This window comes from Phoca vitulina, unplaced genomic scaffold, assembly GCF_004348235.1.
Source record: "Phoca vitulina isolate PV1807 unplaced genomic scaffold, GSC_HSeal_1.0 scaffold86, whole genome shotgun sequence".
In the NCBI taxonomy this organism is placed as follows: domain Eukaryota; kingdom Metazoa; phylum Chordata; class Mammalia; order Carnivora; family Phocidae; genus Phoca; species Phoca vitulina.
In genome coordinates, this window is record NW_022589789.1 from 3,542,391 (window position 1) to 3,554,453 (window position 12,063).

Here is a 12,063-nt window from a genome sequence, read left to right on the forward strand (position 1 = left end):
CTGTGTTTTTTAAAAGAAATAACAACATATTAATATAGTTGATGTATCAATGATGGTATTTAAAAATTTTTGTCTACATTTTCTAATTATTCTACAGGAAATATGTAGCATTTTTATAATAAAAAGGAGGATTAAGATTCATAATAAAATATTTTCTTTTTATTTTAAAGAAGACTTTAGAAAGGAGTAGAGTACAGTTGTTGCGAAGGTAGACAAGAACACCCTGATCAGTCCCTTGTGCCCTCTCATATGGAAGTAGAGAAAGAGGTGTTCCCCTTGAGAAGAAAAATGAGATGAGAAAGTAATCTCTTGAGTTCACAGGGGAGAGCAGCACTTCTGTGTACCTGTTCATGCCCACACACAAAGGTGGAACAGTGCCTAGATGGATGTACAATGGGAAAGAGCCAACAAGTTCCAAACACTATCAGCAGAGAAAATTTTTGAGATGTTGTCTTCTAGAAGAGTTTCCAGAAAGAATATCTATGTCCTATCTTCTCAAGAAGACATGCATATGCACAGGTGTGCATACACACACCCGGAAAGAATTTCAACTCCTCCTTCATAAATAGAGACCATGAAATGTGAGTTTTCTCCACTTGCTTCCTCACCTGTTCTTTTGTCCTTTTCTTTTGTACAGAGGAAGAAGAAATTCCTTTTCAGGGCTAGTCCTTCATTTCTGTTCCTCACTGTGCTCCTCCTACTTCCTCAAAGACCTTGTTCTTTAGACCATTTCAGTCTTTAAGCAAAATAGGTAGACTGCCTGGGACTTGTGAACTATTCAAGTACCTACAGGCACGTTTGCATCTAAAAAACAAAATTATGGAATTCAAAATATGAATAATAAAAATCAAATGGAACAAATAACAGAATGTATATAAAATAAAATACTATGTCAGCATTGTAAAACTTGAATTTGTAAACTTTTCACTACATTTGGAAACAATTTGTGAATTAGAGGCTCTCCATTTTCCAAAATTCCTGAGTATGCACAGAGATTGTTGATAAATCATACTGAATTATAAACTGAGTGATCTATAGACAACTAAGTTTGAAAGTAAAATTATAAAAATCTTTGTAATGTTTTTCTTGTAAAAATGTACTTCAGTCAGGAAAGATGGCAGAGTAGGAAGATCCTAAGTTCACCTCGTCCCACAGGCACACCTAGATAACAGCCATATCAGTGCAACTAACTCAGAAAAAGACCTGAAGACTGGCAGAAGAGACTTTCAGGGTAGGAAGGGCAGACACTGGGTCAGGAACTAAACTCCTAGCAAGACTAACCACAAATAGGAGGTGCACCACAAGCATGGAGAAGGGAGAAGAGTAGAAACCACACCAGGCACCTCTGGCATAAGGAATCTGCATTAGGAAGATGAGTCCCCATAACATTTGGCTTTGAAAACCAGTGAGGCTTAACTTTTTGAATTTTGACAATCAGCAGGGCTTAACTTCAGGTATTTTAAAAATCAGTGGGCTTCATTATGGGAGGGCCAGAGGACAATAAGAAACTGAATCACTTCCCTTAAAGAGCCAGAATAACAAAGCACCCCACTGAAATACAGCATAGAAGTACCTGTTTGAAAAGTGCCTGAGGCATATGGGAAGGAGATTTATTTGCTAATCTCTGACTGTATGCTGGAGGGGCAGGGATTTTTAGGAGACTTCTCCAAGAACAAAAAACCTGGCTGGAGGGTGACAATTCTCTCCCCTCCATACACTAGCCTAGATAGCCAGACACTTGTGGGAACCAGAGTGTACAAACTCCACCTATCTTGCTAACACCTTGCTAACACCATGCCCCTTTGTTCTCCTATGGATCTGCTCATCCAATCTGCCCCACTAGGCATGCATGCCTCCAGAGCAACTCCCACCAACACACACCCTGCAAGCAAAGAAGGGACCACTGCTACACCAAAGTGGAATTCCCCTCTGGAGAGAGGGGAATATAACAATACAAAGCATTGTGACTGACTACCGCCCCAGCAGACAGGTTGGGGGCAGACATCTGGTCTGACTTCTGGCCCCACCTACCATCAAAACCACTCAGGGGAAAATGCAGGGAGAGCACCCCACAGTTCGGTGTGACTTAGCCCCAACAAATAGGCTGAAGGTAGGCATCTGGTCTGACTCTGATACCACCCAAGTACAAGACCACAGTGGCCCCAAACTGCCCCTGAAAAGCACAGGGACCAAACCCTGACCAATGTGCCCACAACAGGCAAAGTAGGCCATTGTAGCCAACTGGACTGAGGAAAAACATGTCTCAGACACAACAGTAGGGTGCATGCAACCTGCCTAGGAAATACTCTTAAAGTGCCTGGTTCTGGTGAACAAGAGATATTGGGCTACAGGGCACTGCAAGATGACCTCTTCATAAAGGAACTATGTTCAAGATCAGAAGATGTAGTTGACTTTCTTAAAACATAGAAACAAACACAGAGATTTAGACAAAATGAAGAAACAGAAGAATATGTCCCAAAGGAAAGAGCATGGCAAAACCACAGCAAAAGAGCTAAATGAAACAGAGATAAGCAATATGCCTGATAAAGAATTCAAAGCAATAGTCATAGAGATACTTACTGGACTTAGAGGATCTCAGTGAGATCTTCAGTGAAGAGATAAAAAATATTAAAAAAAAGAACCAACAAGAGATGAAGAACTCAATAACTGAAATTAAAAATTGACTAGAAGGAATCATCAGATTAGAGGAGGCAAAGGAATGAATCAGTGAGCTAAAAGGGTAATGGAAAGCAATCAAGCTAAACAACAAAAAGAAAAAAGAACACTAATAAATAAGAATAGGTTAAGGGAACTCAGCAATCATCAAACATAATAATGTCCACATTATGGGGATCCCAGAAAGTGAAGAGAGAAAGAGGGGGCAGACAATCTATTTGAAGAAGTGACCTTGAAAACTTCCCTAATCTGGAAAGGAAACAGAAATCCAGATCCAGGAGGCACAGAGAGTCCCCAAAAAAATCAACCCTAGGAGGTCCACAATGAGATACATAATAATTAAAATGGCAAAAAGTAGGGATAAAGAGAGAATTTTAAAACCAACAAGAGAGAAGAAACAGTTACATACAAGGGAAACACCATAAAATTATCAGTGGATTTTTCAGCAGGAACTTTCCAAGCCAGAAGTGGCATGATTTATTCAAAGCACTGAAAGGAAAAATGTCTGCAAACAAGAATACTCTATCCAGCAAGGCTATCATTCAGAATAGAAGGAGAAATAAATAGTTTCCCAGACTAAAAACAATTAAAGGAGTTCATCACCACTAAGCCAGCCTTACCAGAAACATTAGTGGGAATTCATTGAGCAGAAAGAAAATACCACAATAGAGAGTAAGAAAATTAGGAAAGGAAAAAATTTCACAAGTAAATGCAAATATAATAAAAGTAGTAGATTAATCAGCTATAGAACCAGATAGAGGTTAAAGCACAAAATTAGTAAAAGCAATTATATCTATAAAAATCAGTCAAGACATTCACAAAATCAAAGGATGTAAAGTATGACAGCATATACATAAAACATGAGAGAGAGAGAGTTAAAATTTAGTGCTTTTAGATTGTGTTCAAACTTAAGCAAACATCAACTTAGTATAGACTGCTATATGCATAAAATGTTATATATGAACCTAATGGTAACCACAAATCAAAAACTTGGGATAGATACACAAAAAATAAAGAGAAAGGAATAAAAAAGATCATTAAAGAAAGTCATCAAACTATAAGTTTAAGAAAGCAAGAGAAGAAAAGAACAAAGAAGAACTACAAAAACAACCATAAAACAAGTAACAAAATGGCAATAAGAACATATCTATCAATAATTACTTTGACCAAAAAAGGACTAAATGGTCCAATTAAAAGATATAGGGTGACTGAATGGATAATAAAGCAAGACCCATCTATATGCTGCCTACAAGAGACTCATGTCAGATCTAAAGACACAGGCAGAAAAATCAACGAGGAAATAGTGGCTTTGAGTGACACACTGAAACAGATGGATCTAATAGATATGATTCAGAACATTCCACCCCAAAACAGTGGAATACATATTCTTTCAAGTGCACATGGAATGTTCTCCAGAATAGATCACATGTTAGGTCACAGAATAAGTCTCAATAAATTCAAAAAGATTAAGATCATATCATGCATCTTTCCCAACCACAACTGCATGTAACTAGAAATTAATCACAATAAAAAATTTGGAAAGAAGACAAATACAAGGAGACTAAATAACATGCTATTAAACAACTAATGGGTCAACCAAGAAATCAGTAAGGAAATAAGAAAAATATGTGGAGACAAATTAAAATGAATATACAGTGGTCCAAAATCCTTGGGATGCAGCAAAAACTGTTTTAAGATGAAAAATCTTAGGCAGGTAGGCAATACAGGCCTACCATAAGAAACAAGAAAAACCTCAAATAAAAATCCTAACCTAAAGGAGCTAGAAAAAGAAGAACAAAAGCCCAAAGCCAGTAGGAAGAAATAATGAAGATTAAAGCAAAAATAAATGAAATAGAGACTAAAAAAACAAAAAGAGATCAATAACACCAGAAACTAGTTCTTTCAAAAGACAAACAAAATTGATAGACATTTATGGGGCGCCTGGGTGGCTCAGTCATTAAGTGTCTGCCTTCGGCTCAGGTCATGATCCCAGGGTCCTGGGATCGAGCCCCGCATCGGGCTCCCTGCTCAGCGGGAAGCCTGCTTCTCCCTCTCCCACTCCCCCTGCTTGTGTTCCTTCTCTCGCTTTGTATCTCTCTGTCAAATAAATAAATAAAAAATCTTTAAAAAAAAAAAATTGATAGACATTTAGCCAGACTCATTGGAGAGAGAGAGAAGATGTAAATAAATAAAATCAGAACTGAAAAAAAAAAAAGAAATAACAACCAACACAATAAAAACACAAAGAATTATAAGAGAATACTATGAAAAACATATGCCAACAAATTGGGCTACCTAGAAGAAATACATATGTTCCTAGAAATATATAACTTCCCAAAACTGAATCAGGAAGGAATTGAAATTTTAAATAGATAAATTACTAGCAATGAAATTGAATCACTAATCAAAAAACTCCCAACAAACAAAATTCCAGGATCAGATGGCTTCAAAGGTGAATTCTACCAAACATTTAAAGAAGAGTTAATACTTACTCTTTTCAAACTAGCCCAAGAAAAATAGAAGGGGAAAGAAAGCTTCCAAATTTATTCTAAAAGGTCAGCATTACCCTCACACCAAAACCATGGAAAGACACTATGAGAGAGAGAGAGAGAGAACTACAACCAATATCTCTCATGAACATAGATGCAAAAATCCTCACCAAAATATGAGCAAGCCAAATACAACAATATGTTAAAAAAAAAAATTACTCACCACAATCAAGTAGGACTTACTCCAGGGATGCAAGGGTGGTTCAATATTCACAAACCAATCAACATGGAACATCACACCAACAAGAGAAAAGATAACAACTATATGATCATCTCAATAAAAGCAGAAAAAACATCTCAATAAAAGACAAAGTACAACATCCATTCATGATAAAAACTCTAAACAAAGTAGGTTTAGAGAAAACATAACTCAACATAATAAAGGCCATATATGAAAAACCCACAGCTGTCATAATACTCAATCGTGAAAAGTGAGAGCTTTTTCTTTAAGATCAAGACAAGACAAGGATGTCCACTATCACCACTTTTTATTATCAATATAGTACTGGAAGTCCTACAACAACAAAAAGATAAGAAAAACAAATAAAAGACAACCAAATTGATAAGAAAGAATTAAAACTGTCACTATTTGCAGATGACATGATAATATAAATAGAAAACCCTAAGGACTCCAGCAAAAAACTATTAGAACTGATAAATGAATTCAGTAAAGTTTCAGGATACCAAATTAACAAACAGAAATCTGTTGCATTTCCATATGCTAATAGTGAAGTAGCAGAAAGAGAAATTAAGAAAACAATTCCACTTATGATTACCCCAAAAGGGATAAAATACCTAGGAATAAACTTAACCAAAGGGGTAAAAACTATAAAACACTGATGAAAGAAATTGAAGATGACATAAACAAAAGGAAAGATATTCAATGCTCATGCATTCAAAGAACAATTTTGTTAAAATGTTTGTATTACCAAAGCAATCTATAGATTTATTTTTTAAAAGATTAGTTTATTTATTTATTTATTTATTTGAGAGAGAGAGAGCACACAGAAGAAGAGGGAGAGGGAAATCCGGGAGCCTGATGTGGTGCTCAATCCCAGGACCCTGGGATCATGATATGAGCCAAAGGCAGACACTTAACCTACTGAGTTACCCAGACACCCCTAGATTTAATAAAATTTCTATCAAAATATCAACAAGTTTTTTTCACAAATAAGACAAATAATACTAAAATTTGTATGGAACCACAAAATATCCCAAATAGCCAAAGCAATCTTGAGAAGGAACAAAGCTGGAGGTATCACAATTCCAGATTTCAAGATGTACTACAAAGCTGTAGTAATCCAAATACTATGGTACCGACACAAAAATTACACCCATAGACAAATAGAACAGAATAGAGAGTCCAGATATAAACCCACACTTACATGGTAAACTAATCTACAATGAAGGAGGCAAAAATATACAATGGAGAAAAGACAGACTTCAACAAATGGTGCTGGGAAAACAGGACAGCCACATGCAAAAGAATGAAACTGGACCACTTCTTACACCATATACAAAAATAAACTCAAAATGGATTAAAGACTTAAATGTGAGACCTGAAATGATAAAACTCCTAGAAGAAAACATAACTTTTCCAGTAATTTCTTTGACATCAGCCATTGAAACATTTTTCTAGATATATTTCTTGAGGCAAAGGAAACAAAAGCAAAATTAAACTATTGGGACCACACCAAAATAAAAAGCATTTGTTCCGTGAAGGAAACCATCAACAAATTGACAAGGCAACAAAAGAAGCAGGAAGATGGTGGCAGAGTAGGAGGACCCTAGGCTTCACTCATTCCACAGAACACAACTAGATAACCATCAAATCATCCTAAATACCTCAGAAATTGACCTGAAAATTGACAGAACAAAGTCCATAACTAAAGGAGAGAAGAGGCTATATGAAGGAAGGTAGGAAGTGTGGAGATATGCTTTAGGGAAGAAAAGGATCACTGGTGCTGCAGAGGGGAGGGAGCCATGGTTGTGGAGAAGGGCAAGAGAGAGAGAGAGAGAGGGCACACAGGGGAATACAAAAGGAGAAAGTTTCCCCAAGGCCAGTTGCTTGGAAAATAAGAGGGGCTGAATTTCATGAGTTCTTGTAACCAGTGGTGTTGGAGTTTTAAAGGTCAGTGGGCTTGGCTGGGATAGAGCCTAGAAGGCACTGCCCTACTCCTGGAGGGAAGGTAGGTAAACAACACTGGGACAGACAGCCTGGAAACAGTGATCTGAAGAGTGCCTGGGGCACAGAGTGGGGAGATTATTTGCTCTTCTTAAAGCCTGTTCCTGAGAGGCAGCATTCACAAAGGAACAAAATTCTCTGGGAACAAAGGAACTGGCCAATGCCATTTCCTCTTCTGTCCCTCATAAACACAGAGCCATCTTCAGAAAGCAGCACAATGCCAACACTGGCTGCTAATTTGCTTACACCAAGCACCACACCCTTGTGCTCCAGTGGAACTTCCCTTCTCAGTAATGCTTACCTCAATTGAGCACAGTGGACCCCTCCTTCAGAAGACCAGCACAAGCCCCTGCCAACACCACATCTCCCAGAGTTTTGCAGGGTATCAGTTCCAGTGGAGGTGGTGACAGGTCTCATTTCACATGCAGACCAGAGTACACCCAGCTAAAACTCACTACATTCAGGCCAGGGACCAAACACTGCCTACAATAGGCGAGGAAAGCCTCTGCAGACAACTGGCCTATAGGATAGAGCAGCCAGAACACAATAGCAGAGCTCACACAGCTCACACCAGACACTCCCTGAAGCACAGTTTCCTGGGCACTACATGGCCTCTTCTTCATAAGGCCACTATTTTCAGGACCAGGAAACATAACTGGCTTTTCTAACACAGAGAAGAAGGCAGAGACTTAGACAAAATGCAAAGATGAAGGAATTTATATCAAATGAAAGAACAAGATAAGGCCATGGCCAGGGATCTAAGCAGAATAGATATAAGTAACATGCCTGATGAAGAATTTAAAGCTACAATCATAAGGATAGTCACTGGACTTGAGAAAAGAATTGAAGACATCTGACATCAGTGAGACCTTTATCACAGAGACAAAAAGGTTAAAAATTAATTACTTGGAGATGAATAGTGTAATAAATGATATTAGAAATCTGTTTGATGCATTGAATAGCAGGCTGGAAGAAGTTGAGGAATGAATTAATGACCTAGAAGACAAAGTAATGAAAAGCAATGGAGCTGAACAAAAGAGAGAAAGAAGAACTATGCAAAACAAGAATAGACTTAGGGAACTCAGTGGCTACATCAAATTTAATAACATTGCTAATACAGGAGTCCCAGAAGAATAAGAAGAGAGAAAAAGGGGCAGAAAATTTATTTGAAGAAATCATACCTGCAAACTTCCTTAATCTGGGGAGGGGAAGAGACATCCAGATCCAAGAGGCACAGAGAACTCCCATCAAAATCAACAAGAGCAGGCCAACAACAAGACTTATTATATTTAAATTTTCAAACAATATGGCAATAAAGAAAAAATCTTAAAAGCAGCAAGACAAAAGAAGTCATTAACTTACAAGGGAAACCCATAAGGTTAGCTGGAGATTTCTCCCCAGAAACTTGGAAAACCAGAAGGGAGTGGCATGATATATTCAAAATGCTGAATAGGGAAAATCTGCAGCCAACAATATTCTACCCAGCAAGGCTATCATTCAAATTAGAAGGAAAGATTAAGAGTTTCCCAGATAAACAAAAACTAAAGGACTTCATGACCACTAAACCAGTCCTGCAAGAAATATTAAAGGGGACTCTTTCAGGGGAAAGGAGAGACCAAAAGTGACAGTATAAAGGCAGAAAGCACAAAAGCAGTAAAAATGAATATTTCTGTAAAAATCAGTCAAGAAACTCATACAAAAAAAGATACAAAATATAATAACATATACATAAAACATGGGCAGGAGATGAGAAAAGAATGTGTTCAAATTTGAACAACCATCAACCTAATATAGATTGCTATTTGCAGAAAAAGTTACATACAAAACTATTGGTAACCATATATCAAAAACCACTAATACTTATGCAAAAATAAAGAGAAAGAAATCCAAATATATCACTAAACAAAATCAACAAAACATGAAAGAAAGATAAGAAAGAATTGGGAAATCTCCAGAAACAACCGCAAATTGAGTAATTAAATGGCAATAAATACCTATCAATAATTACTTTGAATGTAAAGGGACTAAATACTCCAATCAAAGGGCATAGCATTTTGGAATGAAAAAAGAAAAAGAGACCCATCGATATGCTGCCTACAAGAGACACATTTTAGACCTAAAGACACCTGCAGATTGAAAGTGAGGGAATGGAGAAACATTTATCACAAAAACGGATGTCAAAAGAAAGCCAGACTAGCAATACTTATACCAGACAAACTAGACTTTAAAACAGAGACTATAACAAGAGACAAAGAAAAGGACTATATAATCATAAAGGAGACAATTCAAAAGAAGAAATAACTATTATAAATACTTTTTCACCCAAATGGGAGCACCCAAATATATAAAACATAATAACAAACATAAAGGAACTAATTGATAATAATATAATAATAGTAGGGGATTTTTTTGGGGGGGATTGGCAGAGCTGGCTGAGGCTTTATTTGGGAAAAGACACTTGAATTGGCTTTTAGTTGGGGGCATGGACAAGAGGGGGTACCCAGGGCAGTAGACTCCCCCCAAGGGTAGGCTGAGGACTGGGGCTGAGTCTTAAGTGGCTCTCCTGTTCCCAACACTCCCCGGCACAGCTCCTTCCCCCCCAAAGCCTCTATGGCAGCCACAAGAGTGGGGAGGCTGGGAGGGACCACTGTAGTTGTTCACTTGGACAGGACATCAGACGACTCGGACACCAGCTTCCCATCATGGGTCTCGATCTTCTTCACAACCACAGCCTTGGAGGAGCCACTGCAGCTGAAGGAAACAGCAGGGCCAAAACTGGACTGGAAAGAGCTCAGGCCATAGTTGAGGCCAGGGCTTGTGAGGCCCCCATAGGCCGAGCTCAGGCCACCTGAGTAGCCACTGGTGGTCTTAGTATGGATACTCATGTTCTGCATCCCAGACTCCAGCCACTCTCCTCGCCCTCCAGCAGCTTGTGGTAGGTGGTGATCTCGATGTCCAGGGCCAGCTTGACGTTCATGAGCTCCTGGTACTCACGTAGCTGCCGGGCCATGTCCTGCTTGGCTCACTGCAGGGCGGCCTCCAGCTCGGCCACCTTGGCATTGGCATCCTTAATGGCCAGCTCCCCACGCTGCTCAGCATCAGCAATCGCAGCCTCCAGGGCAGCCCTCTGGTTTTTGAGGGCCTCGATCTCAGCCTGGAGTCGGCTGATGCTCTGGTTCATCTCAGAAATCTCCGTCTTTGTGCAACGGAGGTCATCCCCGTGTTTCCCAGCCAGTGTCTGCAGCTCCTCGTACTTGATCTGGTACCTGGTCTCGGCCTCAGCCCGGCTGCTGTTGGCGATGTCCTCGTACTGGGCCTTGACCTCAGCGATGATGCTGTCCAGGTCCAGGGAGCAGCTGCTGTCCATAGACAGCACCACAGACGTATCCAAGATCTGGGACTGCAGCTCACAGATCTCCTCTTCATACAGCTGCCTTAAGAAGCTGATCTCATTGGTCAGCCCTTCCAGGCGGGACTCCAGCTCTACCTTGTTCATGTAAGCTTTGTCCACATCCTTCTTGATGAGGAAAAATTCATTCTCCATGTCTGCACGCTCTTTGATCTCCTCCTCATATTTATTCTTGAAGTTCTCCACCAGCCCCTGCATGTTGCCAAGCTTCACCTCCAGCTTCAGCTTCTCCTGGCCCAGGATGTCCAGCTGCCACTGGAGGTTGCTGATGTCACTCTCGAACATGTTGTCTGTATTGCTCTGAGCAGTTTTCTGCTGCTATAGGAGGCTCCACTTCGTCTCCAGAATTTTGTTCTGCTGCTACAGGTGCCTCACCTTGTCGATGAAGGAGGCAAATTTGTTGTTGAGGGTCTTGATCTTCTCCTTCTCTTGGGTGTGCACAGCTTGGATGTTGGGGCCCACCTCCAGCTTAAGGGGGCTCAGCAGGTTCTGGTTCACTGAGACAGCCGTGATGCCCCCCACACCCCTGGTCCCACCGCTGTAGCCCCCAACCACACTCATGCTGCTGCTCAGGCCACCCCAGAAGCTGCTGCTGCTGCCGCCCACCCAGGAGAAGGCAGAGGAGCTGATGCGGGAGCCAGGCCTGCTCATGTAGGAGCAGCTGCTAAAGGCCTGGGGGCCAGAGGTGGACATCTTGTAGGACTTCTGGGTCACCCTGATGGACATGGTGGAGGCCGGAGTGGAGGCTGGAGTGGAGGGGAGTAGGCTGAACCTGACAGAGGTTCCAGAAGGAGCTGAGAAGCTGCTTCAGGTCAATAGTAGGGGATTTTAGCACCCCATTTACAGCAATAGACAGATTATCTAAACAGAAAATAACCAAGGAAACAGTGGCTTTGAATGACACCCTGGACCAAATGAACTTAATAAATATATTCAGAATAGTCCATCCTAAAGCAGCAGAATACCCATTCTTTTGAAACATGGAAGATTTTCCAATATGGTGCATATTAGGTCACAAAACAGGCCTCAACAAATATAAAAAGATTGCAGTAATACTATGCACCATAACACTATGAAATTAGAAATCAATCACAAGAAAAAATCTGGAAAGACCACAAATACATGGAGGTTAAACAATATGCTACTAAAGAATGAATGGGTCAACCAGGAAATTAAAGAAGAAATAAAAAAAAATACATGGAAACAAATGAAAATGAAAACACAATGGTCCCAAAACTTTGGGA

General features: G+C 39.8%; 1 pseudogene; it reads right to left on the reverse strand.

Annotated features, from left to right (window-relative positions):
* Positions 1–10,067: 10,067 nt before the first annotated feature.
* On the reverse strand, positions 10,068–11,563 carry LOC116626390 (annotated as a pseudogene).
* Positions 11,564–12,063: the final 500 nt, after the last annotated feature.